Source organism: Adiantum capillus-veneris, chromosome 13 (assembly GCF_014529385.1).
Source record: "Adiantum capillus-veneris isolate H3 chromosome 13, ASM1452938v2, whole genome shotgun sequence".
NCBI lineage: Eukaryota > Viridiplantae > Streptophyta > Polypodiopsida > Polypodiales > Pteridaceae > Adiantum > Adiantum capillus-veneris.
Genome location: NC_140943.1, coordinates 15,514,768 through 15,535,730, shown reverse-complemented (window position 1 = coordinate 15,535,730; position 20,963 = coordinate 15,514,768). Strand labels below are relative to the sequence as shown.

Here is a 20,963-nt window from a genome sequence, read left to right as displayed (position 1 = left end):
GAGACATAGCTGCCATCAAAACCTTGCTATTTTCTGTCTTTTTAGTTGTCGCAAAATAAGCATTAAATTGATGCAACCAAGAATGAATAAATGTAGCACCCATCTTACCATCATACTTATTGAAAGTCAACTTCTTTGTGACTGGGTTGTTGGAGTCCGCATCTCGGCTTGCGCCACTTGCCATGCGTCGTACCAATTGATGGCATCACCGACAAGAGACATAGCTGCCATCAAAACCACGTAGGCCCACCTTCTTCAAGAATCTCCGAGGAGGAATATTCCTAAAACCAATTCCAACACCAAACAAGAACATACCCATTCCATGTAAAGTGATTGGAAAAATACTAGTCTTCTTTAAAGACTGTGCATGCAATGTAGATGAACATATAGACGAGTGCCAAATTGTTCATCAAACACACGCAAACAATGGAACCGAAACTTGTCTTTCTGATCTAAATTTATCAACTGTGGCAAATCACAATGGAAATGCCGATGCTTGATGCTCAATCCTTCTTGTGCTCTTTCGGATACTGTGTCATACCAAGGAAGAAACATGGAATGCGAATTGCTTGAATGCAAACTTTTCTTCTTTTCATGAGTAATCCGCATACATCCGTGCTCATTCACAGTGGTATGGGACACCGACCCTTGTGGCAGAGGCTAGCCCGCTCGGCTGTAGGCTTCCACGATTGGGGGTGAGCCCGTATTGGCTCTATGGCTGGGAGGTGGACCTGATGTCCGCTCACTATGCGTATCTAGGTGTGAGTTTGGCTCGTGTCGTGTCATGTGTGCAAGATGGATCCGGCGAGGGGCTAACATTGGTATCAAAGGCTCCTTCATGCTCGTAGACACGACATGGCGACGTGCACAAAATCACTAGAGCTCATGGAGCCGTGATGGCTCAACTTGACAAGCTCTCCCAACCCTCGTATAGGGTGGTATGGGACGCTACTAGCGAGAGAGAAGAGCACATTGAGGATGAAAACATAATTCTTGTTCCAGAAAAGATTCTTGATATTTGACAAAAAGAGACAAGACGAAAGATCACAATAGAATTTCTTGTTAAGTGGATGGATTTTGATGAGTCAGATTCAACTTGGCAGACGGATGAAGACATGCAGCAGTAGCCAAACCTTCCTCTTGAAAGCATTGTGATCGCCCTCGATTACGCCTGCAAAACAGACAAAGGCCATAAACTGTCTTAGCAAACATTAACTGTTAGTATATGCACACTAAGAACACACATCTAGCACATGTACCAATCGACAGTCACATCACAGGACATCACTTGACATCATAGGACATCACATGACAAATCACATTCAACATTCATTCGGATCTCAGACCATGATTTATCGGCAATGCAGTTAGCAATCGTATCTAGATCCACTCAATACCTCATAGATGCCCGATTAACTAACCCCTATATTGCAACCATGTCTATTCGAGATCATTCAGACCAAAATGCTACAGTCATTTCGTCTATCAGTTCATGTACTTAAAACAAGTCAAGAACAAATCAGTTTCATATTAATCCGAAATTCCATTTTATAAAGTCATACAGCAGAATACTGTCAGCTCTCAGTATCCCTGAAGCTCAAAGAGACATCAGTGACTCTAGTATCAAAATCGAGGTATCTATTGAAAAAGGAGCGGAGTAACTCCCCACTTGTGCAACCCACTGCATCAGATCTCCGACCAAGCTGAATTCGGGGTTCCATTTGGAGTAGCCTATGCTAAACCAAAAGCTTCAAGGTAAAGTTTCACAATCTGAGGAGTATTTGCTAGGTCCTCCTCCTCCATCTACTTTGCATCCAATGCAGGATAGTTCTTGAATTTAACCAAGAACCGCCTTTTGACTTTACCCTTATTCTTTTTGTCCTTATTTGCCAAAATCTGTTCACGAATAAAGATCTCCTCGTTTTCTTTCACTTCGGGTTGCTCATCAGGCTCCCCATATTCGGACACATCACCTTTAAAAGGTTTCAAGAGACTCACATGAAATGCATTGTGAATCCTCCAAGTGTCGGGCAGTCTCAATCGGAAGGAGACATCATTGATCTTTTCAGAGATCTGGAAAGGTCCGTAGTATCGCATACTAAGCTTTCGAACTTTCCCTTCTTCTTTCTCAGGCGTGCCTTCTCAAAACATAAGAGCACCCAATCATCCTCCTTCAATTTCAAATCGCGACGATGGCGATTTGCTGCCTTTTGCTGTCTTTCCTGAGATTTCTGCAAAGCCTCGCGGACCTTGGCAAAAGCCGTGTCTAAGTCACGCGTATATCCATCAGCTTGAAAAATCTTATCTTTCGTGCTTAGGAAGGGCGGAACCTTCGCAGCACCTTCAATAATCTCAAATGGCGCCTTCCCCGTCGAAGAGTGTATCGTGTTATTGTAGGCAAATTCCACCAAAGGTAGATACTTTTCCCATTGAGTCTTTTGATTCGAGATATAAGACTTCAATAAATCTAAAACCACTGAATTCGCAATCTCAGATTGCCCGTCAGTCTACGGGTGGAAAGATGACGAGAACTGCAACCACGTGCCAATGTTCTCTCAAATTGCCTTCCAAAACAAACTCGTAAATCTGGGGTCCCTGTCGGAGACAATCGTGTCGGGCATGCCATGTAATCAAAAAATCTGAGCCACAAACAGTCTTGCTAAGTGATCCGACTTGACTGTTTTCTTCAATGGAATGAAATGAGCCTGCTTACTAAACCTATCAATAACACTGTAACAGACTTGGACACTCCAAGTCAAGAATCTACCGCGACTGTCACGTGACACATCCAACCCTATGTGTCCGTGGACAAGCTACAACATGATCAGGGTTCAGTCAGTCAGTCTAGTCAGTCTAGATTTAGAAGTGATTTGGCACTTTTGTGAGTCTATTCGTAGACCGTGCATGCCCAGTCACTTAGTGTAGATGCATATTCTCTGATTACACACAGCATGATCATAAGCATTCCCATCAGAATCCATCAGAATCAGTCAGGGGAATTTTCCAGTGATTTTAGCCTATTTTCCCTATTTTTGACATTTTCCACTTATTAATTTAAGTGACTTCCCAACAAAAGTAGGTAGGGCAATTTTGCTAAGAAAATATATAAGCAAACCCAAGTTAGCACTAAATGGCAGAAGAGGCAGCAGGAGCTCTACGCTCAATAGGCAACTTCTCAGAAGACACCCCCAGGAGACCTAGCGTTCTGCAGATCCAGCATCACCTAGCGTTTTTCCCCATCAGATTAGCCTCGGCTACCGCAGACAACAAGAGCCCCATCGTTTTTGCAAGAGATCAGCAGATCAGCCTAGCGTTTTGCATTTTGCAGAACCACGGCAGCACCAGGACCAACAATTCAGCCCTAGCGTTTTTGGTTGCAGATCAGCCCGGCGTTTTGCACCTTTACCGCGACGGAAAGTCAAGAAACATTAGCGTTTTCAGTTTTCAGTAGTTAGTACCTGCAGATCAAGTCCCGAACCTTGCAGATCTCACCTTCCCGCAGCAGTTCCTCGCCGCACGGTTAGTTTCCGCAAGGTTTACAGTTTCAACATCTGCGTTTTCAGCGCGTCGTTGTCGCATCGACATCGTCACCGACATAGAGTCAAAATTCAGCAGATAGAAGATTAGCAAATTTTAGCTCATAGCGTTTTTGGACAGCAATAGAAAAATTGAAGATTTCAGCCCTTAGGTCGACTTCGTCATCACCGTCGTCATCGTCGACATAGCCTAGACTTGCATCAGTCTCATGCATACCATTTGTACCAGATTGTGCAATCAATAGTAGACCACTCTCACCGACGAGAGTGGGGCCTTCGGAGGAGGGTTTTACGTCTCTGGTGTCGTATCTCTCTTCTCTCTCTATCTCTCAGTCTCATACAGTTGCACGCACAGTGTCCATTCACTTTGTTTGTGATCATAGCATTCTCTCATTAAGAATGGAAGGCTCTCCCTTCCATAAGAACAAAAGGAACCTTGAGCACAGTTCAAAGCACTCATCTTGAGCAAAGCGCAAACATTCATTCCGCTGCACCTAACAGCGACACCACAAGAATACACTTCAAAACAGTTCACAATTGATTCGACACTGGCCCGCGGCGGAGGTCCGTGCCTAGAGATATTGGCCTCAAAGACTGGCGCCCCTTTCGGTATTTCTTTTTGTATTAATCTGCAACTCAAAGTACAAGCGAGTAGTCGGGACTCACTCTCAGACTCTGCGTTTAGATGCTCTGAGTTGTGAGGCCCTATCCACATATTTAAGATTACAAGGGATGCTAAAAGCAGGGCCCAAAAGCTGAAAAATCAAAAGCTGTCCCAAAAGCTCGTGAATCAAAAGCTTTTAAAAATAAAGCAAAAGAGCTCTGTCTCTCTTTCTCTCTCTGAGAAAGCAAAGCAAACTTGCGTAGAAAAAACAGCCTTGCTTTTACACCCTTCCACGTTAGCAGCCCAGCACAAACAGCGCCGCAATTCACGAAAATCCATAGTGTGCCACGTCAGCATGTCCAACGTGAATTTCGGAAAACTGCCACATGTCACTGCTGCATTTTCTCGGGCCTGCCAGCCGGGGTGTGTGTGTGTGCGCTCTGCTGCAAGGCCAGCTACGTCACCGGTTTGTGACAAAATGTCACGATTGCGACTTGCTACACTCTTCTTGATTCATTACAAATGCAGATGCGAAGTGTGACCAACCCGAGAGGATTCCTATCCTCGAACGGTCACAACCCTTTACCCAAAAGTCATACCTCTTTACCAACAGCCACACTCCTTCGAAGACCACTCATGTCCCTTCGACCAATGTTGCGGCTCTTCATCGAATGGATGTGTCCATTCGCCTAAAGACATGTGTAACCGGCCTGTTTGTTCCAAAAAGGGCGGTAGACTTTACTTTAAACCTTGATTTAGCTTTCACCCATTATTAGTCGTCTAATTGTACCTGTACTTTGAAGACACAACAAAGGGGAGAGGGATACAGGCTGCTAGATTGCACTTGTATGAGTAGACAGACACCAGATTGGCCCCTAACTTAGGCGCCCCTTTCGGTATTTCTTTATTATTCAAAAGAGGGAATAAACGCTGTGGTTCCTACAAGCTGCCCCGCACAAACTCGGCTGAATTTCCACTGTTCCAGCCCGATTTCGGCAGCATAACTGTACTAGAACCCTTCACGGTCAGTATTCCCACGCATTGACTGACTTTCCCGACGCATACGGGCACTTTGCAAAACCTGGCGAGAATCTGCAGCACGCTGAATTCTCTGTTTTTAGCCCTGAAAATACGCCAGATCGCCTGTACAGCGGTCCCCTTGCGTCCCCGAACCTCCTGGGGGTATTAGGGTCCGTTTAGGGCCAAAACCCTAAACCTGCAAAAATACACAGCAGGCTGTAATTCACTGTTTCGGGCTCCGTTCCGCGTGCCGGTCGCATCCCTAGCAAGTCCTCGAGCTCCCGCACCTGTAGGGCTACTTGCCCTTTGAATCGGACGAGATTTCTGGCGTGAAACCTCTCCGAATTCACCTGTACCTGCGGGGGGATTAGCCGCTAGCTAATCCAGTACCTGTGCAAGAGGCTCTTGCCTCGGCAATCGCGCATGAACCCACACAACTGTACATTGGTCAAATGAAGAGCCCACTAGAGGGGCATAACATACTGCCAAAGGGGAGAGAGAGGGCAGTGCGTAGCGTGCAGGGCATCACTCCTGGCACCGCACTGTGCATAAGAGGGAAAGCAAGCACTCCATAGCTCTTAACCTGTGACAAAATCTGAAAATGAGGCTCTCTTCTCTTCAAATTCAGCGCCACTTCTTGTTGCATAAGGCAAGTGCACCAGAAGGTGCCACTTGGCACTTTTACAAGCATTTTCCCGTTTCGGGGTTGCCGCCTAAAAATATCCCAACCGGTTGCCCAGTTGACTTCACGGCAGAGTAAGAAAATGTTCCCTTTGTCATTCCGGAGGTAATGACGCCAACACATTTTCAGGTCCCAAAATAGCAGTTCCCTAATTTTTAGGAGATGCTGCCATTGTATCTTTCTAGGTCATCCGACCCTCTTTGTACACTGCGGCCACATCCAGAACTGAAATGTAGCCTCTGTAGCAAAGGATTCCACTTTGGCTAGTCAATGACCCCACTTGGCTAACCATAGTCCTTGTCCAACCTTAGTGCTCTCTTGCCCTCAGGCCTGGACTCCCTCTGGACAGTTCCACACTAGCTATGCAATGCAGGGCAGTTAGATTTCCCGAGGGGTGTTTCCAAAAAGTGAAAGTAAATAGATAATAAGAAAGAAATCAACAAAAAGGATAGATAGTAGTCACACGCTGGTGACATACCCCCCTCTTGAAATCTCAAACGTCCTCGTTTGCATCTATGTCGTACATGCTTACTGTCAACACTGATGTATTCAACACCTGTCGACACATATACGACACATACATGCTCATTGTCAACCCTGGTGTATTCAACACCTTGTTGACTCATGTATTGCCTGCGTGTGAGCCCTATCCCAATGACATAGTGGTAGCTTCGCACTCTGCCATTGCTTTGAGTCACTAACTTTCCAATGACAAAATGGTAGCTGCACATTTTGCCACTGTCTTATAGTACACGTTGGATCCCGTAACACTTTCAAGCATACCCAAACCGACAGTTTAAGAATGCAGTTACACATGTACTCTTCAATAGAAGCAATCACTGTATCCTTGACAAACTGACAAGAAATACTCACTTCTATAGCACTAACCAAACTTTTGGACATTCCATAAGAGCAATTGCCAAACTGACAATCTGTACAGCTCTAACATTCATGTAACAGGTATTTGATTTGAGCTCACTTTAAATACCATGTACATCATTTGTTTCAGAAGCCATTGTCACAGTGACAATCCATGTAGCTTGGAAACTCAAGGGGTCAAGGTAGGTTGCAAATCGAAGGCTTCCAGGTAAAGTGATAACACAGTTGGTGACTCTGCAAGTTCACCTTCTTCCATCCACTTAGCATCCATTGGTGGATAGTTTCTGAACTTTACCAAGTAACGCCTAGCAACCTTGCCTTTCACTTTCCTTTCTTTGTGTGCCAAAATCTGTTCAGGGACCAAGATCTCGTCAAGTTCCTCGACTTCCGGCTGATCTTCAGCTGGTATATCTTCTGGCACATCACCCACATAGGGTCTGAGAAGACTCACATGAAACGCATTGTGAATCTTCCAACTGTCAGGCAATTTCAGCCTATATGCAACATCACTGATTATGTCGCATACTTGAAAAGGCCCATAGTAACGCATGCTGAGCTTTGGAAAGAGTCTTTCCTTGCCCTTCATCTTCTTTAACCTTGCCTTTTCAAACCGTAGAAGCACCCAATCACCAAGTGAATATACCACTTCACGACGGTGACGATCAGCTGCTTTCTTTTGCTTTGCCTGAGTCCTTTCTAAGGCCACTTTGACCTTCTTGTACATTTCATCCATGTCTTGAACATACTTATCTGCTTCAAATATCTTGTCCTTTGTATGCAGTATGGGAGGAACTTTCTTGCCACCTTCAACTATCTCAAAAGGTGCCTTGCCAGTTGATGAATGCACTGTATTATTGTATGCATACTCCACCAATGGCAAATACTGCTCCCACTTTCCTTTATGCTCTGACACATAGCACTTCAACAGATCTAGGACAGTAGAATTTGCCTCTTCTGACTGCCCATCTGTTTGAGGATGAAATGACGAAGAGAATTTGAGCGTGGGACCCATATTCTCAAACAAGCCTTTCCAGAACAAACTAGTCATGCGTGGATCACGGTCGCTAATAATCGACTGTGGCATGCCATGATACTTGAAAATATTGCTCATAAACAAGCGTGCCATTTGATCTGGCTTTATCTTCTTCCTGACAGGAATAAAATGAGCCTGTTTGCTGAATCTGCAAATAATGGTCCAAATACCATCATTTCCTGTCTGCGTTCTTGGAAGATCAAAGATAAAATCCATAGCAATACTTTCCCATGGTTTATCTGGAATAGGTAGTGGTTGCAATAACCCTGGTGCCTTTTGCCTGTCAAACTTGACCTTTTGGCATATTAGGCATTCTCGCACAAAGACATCCACATCTCTTCTCAATGTAGGCCAGTAGAAGAATGTCTCAACCGCTTTAACTGTAGCATCGATACCACGATGCCCTGCATACGGTGGGACATGACTCTCTTCCATAACTTTGCGTCGCAATGGCTTTGTGACACACAATCTGCCATGCATCATCATGAACCCATCTCTGAGAAGATAGTGTTCATGACGTTGTCCTTGCATTAGCTGCTCGAAGACCCTTGCAAAATCTTCATCATTTGCATACTGTTCTCTCATATCATCAAGTTCATGATGATAAGGAATCGACACAGCTGAAATTTGTGGCTTCCTTGACAAGGCATCAGCCACAACGTTCTTCTTGCCTTCCACATGCACAATCTGAAAATGGAACATGGACAAGATATTTGCCCATCGCATATGCTTCTCAGATAACTTTGTCTGTGTCAAGAAGTATCGCAAGGTCTGATGATCCGTTTGGACAACGAAATCTGCACCTAGCAGGTAGTGTTTCCAACTTAAGAGCGCATGAATCACAGCCAATAACTCTTTCTCATAGACCTGCATGGTCATCTCTGGCCCTTGCAAAATTCTGCTCTCATAGGCTACTACCCTGCCATCTTGCATTAGCACAGCACCAATGCTACTACCGCAGGCATCACATTGGACCACAAATGACTTCCTAAGATCTGGCAACACAATGACTGGATCCGAAGTCATCTTTTCCTTTAAGAGATTAAAAGCTGAAATCTCTTTTTGTGTCCATCTAAAGGTGACTGCCTTCTTTTGAAGAGCATGTAAAGGTGAAGCAATCTCAGCGAAATTTCGGATAAACCTTCTGTAATAGGAGCATAGTCCCAAAAAGCTTCGGACATCATGCACCGTCTTCAAATTTGGCCATGACTTGATCGCTTCGACTTTTGCAGGATCCATTCTGACACCATCCTTTGAGACAATGTGTCCCAGAAAGTGAATCTCTTCCAGAAAAAACTCACTTTTCTTTGCATTGATGAGCAACCTATGACTGCGTAGCTCTTTGAACACAATGGCCAAGTGATGCCTATGCTCCTCTTCATTCTTTGAGTAGACTATCATGTCATCAAAGAATGTACCAACAAACAGCTGGTGTGGACGGAAAATTCTGTCCATCATCCTATTAAACGTAGCAGGAGCATTTGTGAGACCAAAGGGCATCACTAAAAATTCGTAAAGGCCAAACGTTGTTCTAAAAGCAGTCTTGTGCACATCCTCTGATCTAATGCGGATCTGATGATACCCACTCTTTAGATCTATCCTGCTAAACATAGCTGCTCCTTCTAATTTGTCCATAATATCATCAATTCTAGGTATAGGGAACCTATTCTTGATGGTATTCTTGTTCAGTGCACGGTAGTCGATGCACATACGCCATGAGCCATCCTTTTTTTGCACCAACAATACTGGAGAACAAAATGGAGATGAACTGGGCTGAATCAGCCCTTTTTCTAACAACTCCTGTACTTGGCCCATTATCTCTTTCTGCTGAGCCGCACTAACCCTGTACGGAGGCTTATTTGGTGGGCTACTGCCTGGCACCAAATCTATCGCATGGTCCTCGGGTCTCTCTGGCGGTAGTTGAGACGGTAATGAATCGGAAAAACAGTCACTATACTGTTGTAAAAACATTGACCTTTCTTTATCTAGCACAGATAAATTTGATTCATCACAATCTGACACTTCACGTGCAAAAACCAAGTACGCAGAAAGATGCTTTTTCATTACAGAAGTAATAGCAGAAGCTGATACAGTAGGAATAGACTCCCCTTTAAGCTTTACATCCAGAATGTGAGTCTTTCCCCTGCTCTGTACAGTGATCTTTTTGTTGTAGGCATCCATGATTCCCTGTACACGAAATAACCAAGGAATACCTAACAACACATCACATCCGTCCAGTGGCATGATGTAAAATTCTTCAGCATCTACATAGGACTGGATATGTAGACGCAACTTTCCAATGATGGGTGTCACAGCCTCTGTATGGCCAGGACATGCCAAACCTACCTCTGCTGTATACCCCATCTCTTCAGGTCTGATTCCCAACTTTGAAGCCAATTCTGGGGAAATGAAGTTGGCTTTGGCACCTGGATCAAAGAAGATAAGCACTGTTTGATCCCTAACCTTTCCCCATGCTCTGCAAAGCTCACTTGCATCTGAATTTGGCTTGTCGCCCACCATATCTGGCACTAGACCAGCCATGGGCTTCTTTCCTTTCTTGTCTTCCTTGTCTTCAGAATCAGCTGGCCTTTTCTTTGTAGGACAGTTGTAAGCAATGTGGCCAGGCTGCTCACATATAAAGCATTTGTTCTCTGTCCTCAGGACCTTCTTTTGCTCTTCTGACTTGCGAGGAAAACCTCTTTTCCATTTCTTTGCTGGTCCTTTTTCTGATTCAGCCGTAGCTTTGTCTTTCCCTGCGTTGGCTGACTCCTGAGTCCCTTTAGGAGCCTCATTGGGAACGTGCTTCTTGGCTGAATTTTTCTTGCCTGATCCTGCCTTGACGCCAGTGTTAAATTCACAATCTTCTCCCTTGAGCAAACCATTGCCAGTGTTTGCTACCTCGATGAGCTGCGTCAAAGTAGTGACTTTTGTCTTCGTACAGTATTTTCTCAATCCTTTGGGTAGGCCACAACAGTATTTTTCAATCTGTTCTGTCAATGGCACAAACCTATAGGAAGTTACTGGAAGTAGAGCTTTCCAAAACTTCCGATTGTAATCATCCAGATTTCTGCAAGTGGCAGCATTAAGCTGGTGCCATTCTGTCATGACATCTGCTTCGAAATCATCAGATAACCATGCTGCTGCAAAAATCTGCTTGAAGTAAATCCATGTGGACGGAGCTTGCCCTTGAAGCAATAAAGTTGTCCACCATTGTCCCGCATTCCCTGTCAAGAAAGTGGCTGCTTTGCGGACCTTTGAAGCCTCTGTAAAGTTTCCCCCTGCATAGGCCTTATCAAACTGCGGGAGGAATGAAAGAGCCTTCTTCCTGTCATCAAACCCTATAAAGGTCGTGAATGACACTCCTTTGCCACCTTCTTTGTACGGAGTTGGCCTCTCCAGCGGCGTTAAATTGTCATATGGAAGTGACTGAAACATGGGAACACTAATAGGGTTCATCTGTGTTCCTTGGCCGCTATTAACTTGACCTGGAAATGCCATATTTGGCTGCTGATTTGTAATTCCAGCCATACCAAAATTTGCTTGTGGCATCCCAAATTGTCCCTGAGTGCTTTGAAACCCTGGTTGCATACCCATGACACTGTACATGGGGTTAGGCATCATCGTTTGAGCACCCGCAAACACTGTTCCTGGCGTATAAAACTGATTTCCAGGTGCATGACCAGCCATGCTCTGAAATACCGATCCACCTCCAAAATAGCCAGGGTGTACTGAAGGTGGTGGGAAGACCTGTTGCATAGCCTGTAAGTTGCTTCCCTGCCCATTAGAACCAGCTATAGGCTGCTGAAAGGTGGCGGGCTGAATTGGTACAGCTTGAAAAACTGGCATCTCAGCCACCTGTTCTTGCACCTTAGGCATAGGTTGTGGAGACTGCATGTTCTCCGTCAAGTGTACAGGTGTTTCCATTGATTGTGCGGTATGAATCACCTGTGTTCGAGCCTTAACAGGCTTTTGAATATGATCCAGTGACCCAACTTGCTGAGACGGAACCGGAGGTTGCAGAAAGGCTAAAAACCTCGGATTCTGCATTACTTGTGTGAACATAGCCACAGCAGTAGCCAACTGGGTCCTGAATATATCATCATCAGTCTGTGGTGGTCTTGAGGACTCACCCACTTCATGTGTCTGTTGACCCTGTGAAGAGGAAACCTCTTCAGTCACATCATCTGGTCTGTCAGCCATTGCAATTCCCTGTGTCTGGTCTATGATCCCCTGTGTCTTCAAGCCCAAAACTGACCAAGGCTCACTTCTATGGGAAAAAGTGATTTAATCCCGTCGATGGAACCATGTAACCGGCCTGTTTGTTCCAAAAAGGGCGGTAGACTTTACTTTAAACCTTGATTTAGCTTTCACCCATTATTAGTCGTCTAATTGTACCTGTACTTTGAAGACACAACAAAGGGGAGAGGGATACAGGCTGCTAGATTGCACCTGTATGAGTAGACAGACACCAGATTGGCCCCTAACTTAGGCGCCCCTTTCGGTATTTCTTTATTATTCAAAAGAGGGAATAAACGCTGTGGTTCCTACAAGCTGCCCCGCACAAACTCGGCTGAATTTCCACTGTTCCAGCCCGATTTCGGCAGCATAACTGTACTAGAACCCTTCACGGTCAGTATTCCCACGCATTGACTGACTTTCCCGACGCATACGGGCACTTTGCAAAACCTGGCGAGAATCTGCAGCACGCTGAATTCTCTGTTTTTAGCCCTGAAAATACGCCAGATCGCCTGTACAGCGGTCCCCTTGCGTCCCCGAACCTCCTGGGGGTATTAGGGTCCGTTTAGGGCCAAAACCCTAAACCTGCAAAAATACACAGCAGGCTGTAATTCACTGTTTCGGGCTCCGTTCCGCGTGCCGGTCGCATCCCTAGCAAGTCCTCGAGCTCCCGCACCTGTAGGGCTACTTGCCCTTTGAATCGGACGAGATTTCTGGCGTGAAACCTCTCCGAATTCACCTGTACCTGCGGGGGGATTAGCCGCTAGCTAATCCAGTACCTGTGCAAGAGGCTCTTGCCTCGGCAATCGCGCATGAACCCACACAACTGTACATTGGTCAAATGAAGAGCCCACTAGAGGGGCATAACATACTGCCAAAGGGGAGAGAGAGGGCAGTGCGTAGCGTGCAGGGCATCACTCCTGGCACCGCACTGTGCATAAGAGGGAAAGCAAGCACTCCATAGCTCTTAACCTGTGACAAAATCTGAAAATGAGGCTCTCTTCTCTTCAAATTCAGCGCCACTTCTTGTTGCATAAGGCAAGTGCACCAGAAGGTGCCACTTGGCACTTTTACAAGCATTTTCCCGTTTCGGGGTTGCCGCCTAAAAATATCCCAACCGGTTGCCCAGTTGACTTCACGGCAGAGTAAGAAAATGTTCCCTTTGTCATTCCGGAGGTAATGACGCCAACACATTTTCAGGTCCCAAAATAGCAGTTCCCTAATTTTTAGGAGATGCTGCCATTGTATCTTTCTAGGTCATCCGACCCTCTTTGTACACTGCGGCCACATCCAGAACTGAAATGTAGCCTCTGTAGCAAAGGATTCCACTTTGGCTAGTCAATGACCCCACTTGGCTAACCATAGTCCTTGTCCAACCTTAGTGCTCTCTTGCCCTCAGGCCTGGACTCCCTCTGGACAGTTCCACACTAGCTATGCAATGCAGGGCAGTTAGATTTCCCGAGGGGTGTTTCCAAAAAGTGAAAGTAAATAGATAATAAGAAAGAAATCAACAAAAAGGATAGATAGTAGTCACACGCTGGTGACAACATGTCTATTCGCCTAAAGGATGTGTCTCTTCGTGAAGGGTCATACCTTTTCATATGTACCTCTTTGTCTCCTATATAAGGAGCCCTTGTATCACACTTTCAATCAATCAACCACAGATGTGTCTCTTCGTGAAGGGTCATACCTTTTCATATGTACCTCTTTGTCTCCTATATAAGGAGCCCTTGTATCACACTTTCAATCAATCAACCACAGAGTCTTCTGAGTCTTGTTTTTGAGTTCAGTTCAAGTTTCTTAATTCTTAATCATGAGTTTAAGTACTTAATTAAGAATTAGTACCTAGAATCCTTACATAAATGATGAGGTCAAATGCATTGGTCATGAGATCATGGGTGTGCACGAGAAATGGAAGAAACATGGATACACAATTGTATGTGATGGATGGTCTGACACTAGACGCAGGTCTATCATTAACTTTCTTACATGCTCATACATGCTTTTGTGTTTTTGAAATCTGTGGACACATCTGGGGAGACAAAGACATCAGAATTTATTTCAAGCAGCTTAAGGATGTGATTATTGGGGTAGGACCCTCCAATGTTGTGCAAGTATGCATGGACAATGCAACTAATTATGTTGGGGCCGGGCAAATGGTGGAAGAGAAATAGAAACACATTTTTTTCACGAGATGTGCATGCCATTGCTTGAACCTCTTGTTTGAGGATATTGGGAAGCTCCTTTGGATTGCAAAAATTCTTGAAGATGCAAGCAAGATTGTCACATTGGTCACAAGGGAGTCCACTGTCTTGGCATTGTTTTGAATGTTGAGCAAGAAGGAATTGTTGAAGCCATCGGCCACTCGATTTGCCTACTACTTCATCATGTTGGCTAGCCTTGTGGATGAGAGATGTATGCAAGGTGTGCGTAGGCTTATGATTGATGCAAAATTTGTGAAAATGAAGGCATCCAAGACTGGAAAGGCCACAGTGGTCTCGGACATTGTGTTTAATGCATCCTTTTGGCAAGAGGCCAAGTTGATTTTGAAGATTTGTGCTCCCCTCTTGAAGATACTTCGTTTGGCTGATAGGGAAGGAGCCACCATGGGGTTTGTGTATGAGCTTACGGATCGCATGGTTGAGCAAATTCAAAACATGCAAGGTATTGATGCGGCAAGGATGCAAGAGATCAAGGACCTATGCGTTGACAGATGGAATATGATGCACACACCATTGCATGCTGTGGGATACTTGTTACATCCTGTATGGCAAATAGTGAGGTTCATAACGGGTAGATGACATTTTTGGACAGGTATACCAAGGGTGATTTGACCATGCAAGGTACCCTCATTGATGAGTTGGACACTTTCCTCACTAAAAGAAAGTCATTTGCTCATCCTATTGCAAAGGATCCAAAGAGAATGCAAGAGGGTGTAAAATGGCGGGAGACTGTCACGGGGACGTGGCAACTGTTAACTATGTCATGAGGACATGGCAACTGCTAACTTTAGTTGTTGGTTTCTTTCCAAGGGGTTTTGTTTTATTTTTGAGACCCTCTTCTTGAAGTAACAAACGGTCTGACATTGTATGGCCAATGTGAACATTAGTTTCACCCTCAGATGGGTAGTGGTCGGCACTGGAATTCGTTTGGTAAGAGGATGTCTAGGCTCAGAGCAAGATCATATAGGTCCCCCCGTCGCACTTAGCAAGTTGGTGGATACTAGGAAGTGAACTCAACAAAGGCCTAAAGTCAAGGTGTGACTATCAACACAAAAGTATCCGACAGTTGGGCCACATTGCATTTTTGGATGCGGTCCCAATGAGAATAAATGGTCAGAAGACCAGTGGGAGCCCAACGGAAGCATCTCCTAAAATTTAGGGAACTGCTATTTTGGGCCGTGAAATGTGTTCGCGTCATTACCTCCGGTATGACTAGGGGAACATTTTACAACTCTGCCACGAAATCAACTGGGCAACCGGTCAGGATATTTTTAAGCGGCGAACCCGAAACGGGAAAATGCTTGTAAATGCGCCAAGTGGCACATTTCTGTGCACTTGCCTCACAAGGGAAAAGTTGGCGCTGATTTTTAACCTGGGAGGAGGCCTCTTTTGCAAACTGTCACAGGTTAAGAGCTATGGAGTGCTTCCTTTCCCTCTTATGTACAGTGCGGTGCAAGGAGTGATGCCCTGCACGCTACGCACTGCTCTCTCTCCCCCCTACGAGCATTATGTTATGCCCCACTAGTGGGCTTTTAATTTGACCAATGTACAATTATGTGGGTTCATGCACGATTGCCGAGGCAAGAGCCTCTTACACAGGTACTGGATTAGCTAGCGGCTAATCCCCCGCCGGTACAGGTGAATTCGGAGAGGTTTCACGCCAGAAATCTCGTCTGATTTAAAGGGCAAGTAGCCCTACAGGTGCGGGAGCTCGAGGTCTTGCTACAGATGCGACCGGCACACGAAACGGAGCCCAAAACAGGGTGCTGTGTATTTTTGCAGGTTTAGGGTTTCGGCCCTAAACGCCCTGATACCCCCAGGAGGTTCGGGGACGCGAGGGGACCGCTGTACAGGTGAATTGACACATTTTCGGGGCAGAAAACAGAGAATTCAGCGTGCTGCAGATTCTCGCCAGGTTTTGCAAAGTGTCCGTATGCGTCGGGAAAGTCACCTATTGTGTGGGGATACTGACTGTGAAGCGTCCTAGTACAGTTATGCTGCCGAAATCGGGCCAAAACAGGTGTTTCTTAGCCTAGATTGTGCGGGGCAGCTTGTAGGAGATCACAGGTTTTATTCCCTCTGTTAAAAATAAAGAAATACCGAAAGGGGCGCCAATTGGGGCCTACAGGTTGTCGGTGTCTGCTCGGAGCATTCTAGCTTCCGAGCCGTGTGTGTACTTCGGTGTTAATCCTCGTTATAGGTTACCTTTGCAAAGTGCTCTGTGTGTGAGTTTAAAGTAAAGAATTTCGGGTGAAAGCCAACGCCTAAAGCCCTACGGGCCGGTTTCATGGTTCTGTTGCCGGGACATCAATCACTTTTTCTTTAAAGAGTGAGCCTGGATTGTTTTGGGTAAAGACACAAAGACTAGAGTGCAGGAACGCGGGGATTACACTATGGCCGACAAGGGGAAGGGTATTATGGAAGAGGGTTCCTCTTTAAAGGACGGGCAGGAGATCCCTATGGTTTTCGAGATTGGCAAAACCTCACGGCCACGTTAGTCTGTACCTCCTGTCAATGTGAATGTCCCTCCAGTAGTACAGGGCTTTATGAGTAGGCAACTTGAGGATGATGCGTTCAAGACTCAGTTAGTTGCCGCGGTGAATGTCTTTTTGCAGCTGGTGCAGAATCCAAGGTTTATGGAGTTCTGGCAAGTGCCACCAGTGCAACAGCAAAATAGGCAACCTACACCGCGTACGGAGCTTGTTGATGCTCAAGCCCAGGTACTTCATGTGGCTCAGGAGGAAAGGGAACACTCGCATCTTGCGGAGTCGAGGGCTCCAAAACAGGTTCCTCCCGTGCTTGAACAGGTGGCTAGAACGCCTATTCCACAGGTTATGCCAGTTCAGCCCGGCACCTTTCAGAGCCAGTATGCTGTCTTGAATGGACAGGGAACTAGATACCAGGCTATGCACTCAGTTTTTCCACCACCCACGGTACATCCTGGGTATTTCGGGGGTGGATCAGTGTTCCAAAATATGGCTGGTTATGCGCCTGGAAGTCAGCCGTACATGCCAGGAACAGTGTTCGGGAGTATGCAAGGCATCATGCCAAACCCCATGTATGGTAGTATCGGCATGCAACAAGGTTTCCACTGCAACCAGGGCCAGTTTGGGGTGCCACAGGGTCATTTTGGCATGGCTGGTTTTTCTGGACAGCAGCCAGAGTGGCCAAGATGTGCCGATCATGCCTACTACAGTGCCCATGTTGCAGACCATTCCATATGACAACTTGGGGGCACTAGAGAAGCCGAAGGCTTACAAAGAAGGTGGTGCAGCTGGAAAGTTCAGTACCTTCATTGGTTTCGAGGATAAGACAAATGCCCTCACTTTCCTCCAACAGTTTGATACAGCTTATGCGGGAGGGAATTTTACAGAGGCCTCGAAGGTCAGGAAAGCTGACACTTTCTTAAAGGACAATGCGTTTACATGGTGGACGACATTGTTAATGCAAGGACAGGCACCCACCACTTGGGTTTACTTCAAGCAAATGTTTGCATCTGCTTGGCTGTCAAATGAATTTGAAGCCGACGTCATGACAGATTGGCACCAGCTTACTTCAGCTTCGTGCAAGAGCTTGCTGGAGTACAATAGGAGGTTTTGTAAAGCGTTACACTCAATGACCTCCTACAGATTTGTGCCATTGACAAAGTAGATAGAGAAGTACTGTTGTGGGCTACCTAAAGGGCTTCGCGGTTATTGTACAAAGAACAGAGTGGCTACCCTCACTCAGCTTATGGAAGTTGCGAACACTGGTCTTGCCCTATTGAAAGGAGAAGACACTGGATTTCCGAGCAGCAACAGAGGAGGGCAGCAAAAGAAAAATTCAGCGAAGAAGCCCTTTGTGAAAACGGCTCCTGATGCGTCACAGGGGTCAGAAAAGGCCACCAAAGACAAGGATTCAGCCGGGACTTCTGGAGCGTAGGCAAGAAACAGAAAAGGAAGCCTTTTGTGCGCAAGTCGCTCGAGAAAAAGAAGGTCCTAATGGCTGAGAACAAATGCTTTATATGCGAGCAGCCTGGTCACTTTTCTATCAATTGTCCACAAAGAAAAAGACCAGCTGACTCAGAGGATAAAGAAGACCAGAAAGGCAAGAAGCCTAAACCCACGGCAGGTTTAGTGCCAGACATGGTGGGTGACAGGCCCAACACAGATGCCAGTGAATTATGCAGGACATGGGGTAAAGTTAGGGATCAGACGGCACTCATCTTCCTTGTTCCAAGTGCCAAAGCCAACTTTATCTCACTAGAGTTAGCTATGAAGCTGGGCATTAGAGCTAAAGAGATGGGGTACACAGCAAAGGCAGGGTTGGCATGTCCTGGCCACTCAGAGTGTGTTACTCCCATCATCGGAAAACTGCGTCTGCATATTCAGTCGTATGTGGACACTGAAGAGTTTTACATCATGCCGCTGGAAGGTTGTGACGCCTTGTTGGGGATCCCGTGGATGTTCCGAGTGCAAGGAGTCTTGGATGCCTACAACAAAAAGATCACTGTACAGCATAGGGGCAAAACTCACATCTTGGATGTAAAGCTTAAAGGAGAGTCAGTCCCTATTGTCTGCTTCTGCTATCACTTCTGTAATAAAGAATCATCTTTCTGTGTACTTGATTTTTGCACGTGATGTCTCAGATAGTGGTCAGTCAAATTTATCTGTGTTAGATAAAGAAAGGTCAACATTTTTGCAAAAGTTTAGTGACTGTTTTTCTGATTCATTACCGTCGCAATTCCCGCCAGAAAGACCTGAGGACCATCGGATAGATTTGATGCCAGGGTGTAGCCCACCAAATAGACCTCCCTACAAGGTTAGTGCGGCGCAGCAGAAAGAGATTATAGGCCAGGTTGAGGAGTTATTAGAGAAGGGCCTGATTCAGCCTAGTTCTTCACCCTTTTGCTCTCCAGTGCTCCTAATGCAGAAGAAGGATGGATCATGGCGCATGTGTATTGATTACCGTACGTTGAATAAGAATACCATCAAGAATAGGTTCCCTATTCCTAGAATTGATGATATTCTCGATCGTTTAGAGGGTGCTGCAATTTTCAGCAGGATAGACCTTAAGAGTGGGTACCATCAGATTCGTATAAGGCCAGAGGATGTGCACAAGACTGCGTTTAGAACGACATTTGGTCTTTAAGAGTTTCTAGTGATGCCGTTTGGGCTAACAAATGCTCCAGCCACGTTCAACAGAATGATGGACCGGATTTTCCGCTCGCATCCGTTCTTCGATGACATGATAGTGTATTCGAAGAATGAAGAGGAGCATAGGCGTCACTTGACCATTGTGTTCGAAGAGCTGCGCAGTCACAGGTTACTTGTCAATCCTAAGAAAAGTGAATTCTTCCTCGAAGAGATCCACTTTCTTGGCCACATAGTCTCAAAGGATGGTGTTAGAATGGATCCCGCAAAGGTCGAAGCTATGAAGACATGGCCAGACTTGAAGACTGTGCACAATGTCAGAAGCTTCTTGGGATTGTGTTCCTACTATAGAAGGTTTATCAGAAATTTTGCAGAGATAGCATCGCCTCTTCACGCTTTGCAAAAGAAAGAGGTCACTTTCAAATGGACCCAAAAAGAGATTTCAGCTTTTAGTCTCTTAAAGGAAAAGTTGACTTCGGATCTAGTTATTGTTTTGCCAGATCCCAGGAAGTCATTTGTGGTCCAGTGTGACGCGTGTGGCAGTAGCATCGGAGCAGTGCTAATGCAAGATGGACGGGTAGTAGCTTATGAAAGCCGAATTTTACAAGGGCCAGAGAGGACTATGCAAGTCTATGAGAAAGAGCTCTTGGCCGTGATTCATGCCTTTCTAGCTGGAAGCACTACCTCTTAGGTGCTGAATTTGTTGTCCAAACAGATCATCAGACCTTGCGATACTTCTTGACATAGTCAAAGTTATCCGAAAAGCATATGCGATGGGCAAACATTCTTTCCATGTTCCACTTCCAGATTATGCATGTGGAAGGCAAGAAGAATGTTGTGGCTGATGCATTATCAAGAAAGCCACAAATTTCAGCTGTGTCAATTCCTTATCATCATGAGTTAGATGACATGAAGAAACGATATACTGCTGATGAAGATTTTGCAAGGATCTTTGAACAGTTACAAGAGGGGCAACATCACGAGCACTACCTCCTCAGAGATGGTTTTATGATGATGCATGGCAGACTTTGTGTCACTAGGCCACTGCGACATAAGGTCATGGAAGAGAGTCATGTCCCACCGTATGCAGGGCATCGTGGCATTGATGAAACAGTTAAAGCGGTAGAGACATTCTTCTATTGGCCTACCTTGAGGAGAGATGTGGATGCCTTTGTGCGAGCATGCATAGTTTGCCAAAAGGTCAAGTTTGACAGGCAAAAGGCACCAGGGTTGTTACAACCACTGCCGATTCCGGATAAGCCATGGGAAAGCATTGCTATGGACTTTATCTTTGATCTTCCAAGGAGGCCAACAGGGAATGATGGTATATGGACCATTATGTGCAGGTTCAGCAAGCAGGCCCATTTTATCCCTGTCAGGAAGAAGATAAAATCTGATCAGATGGCATGCTTGTTCATGTACAATGTGTTTAAGTACCATGGTATGCCACAATCGATTATCAGTGATCGTGATCCTCGCATGACCAGTTTGTTCTGGAGAGGATTGTTTGAGAACATGGGCACTATGCTCAAGTTCTCGTCTTCGTTTCATCCACAAGAGGCTAATTCTACTGTCTTAGATCTGTTGAAATGCTATGTGTCAGATAATAAGGGCAAGTG

At 45.6% G+C, this 20,963-nt stretch overlaps 1 protein-coding gene across 8 annotated transcripts in view; it reads right to left on the bottom strand.

Moving 5' to 3' along the window:
• LOC147443639 (uncharacterized) overlaps positions 1-20,963 on the bottom strand; it is a 69,181-nt gene that overhangs the window by 8,584 nt on the left and 39,634 nt on the right. For 2 of the 8 annotated variants that reach the window (XM_086526445.1, XM_086526446.1), the window contains one exon: positions 1,134-1,171. The exons of the other annotated variants lie outside the window; for them this stretch is intronic. The gene's annotated coding sequence lies outside the window, so the exon portion shown is untranslated. The remainder of the gene's footprint in view (positions 1-1,133; positions 1,172-20,963) is intronic. 8 annotated transcript variants of the gene reach the window in all.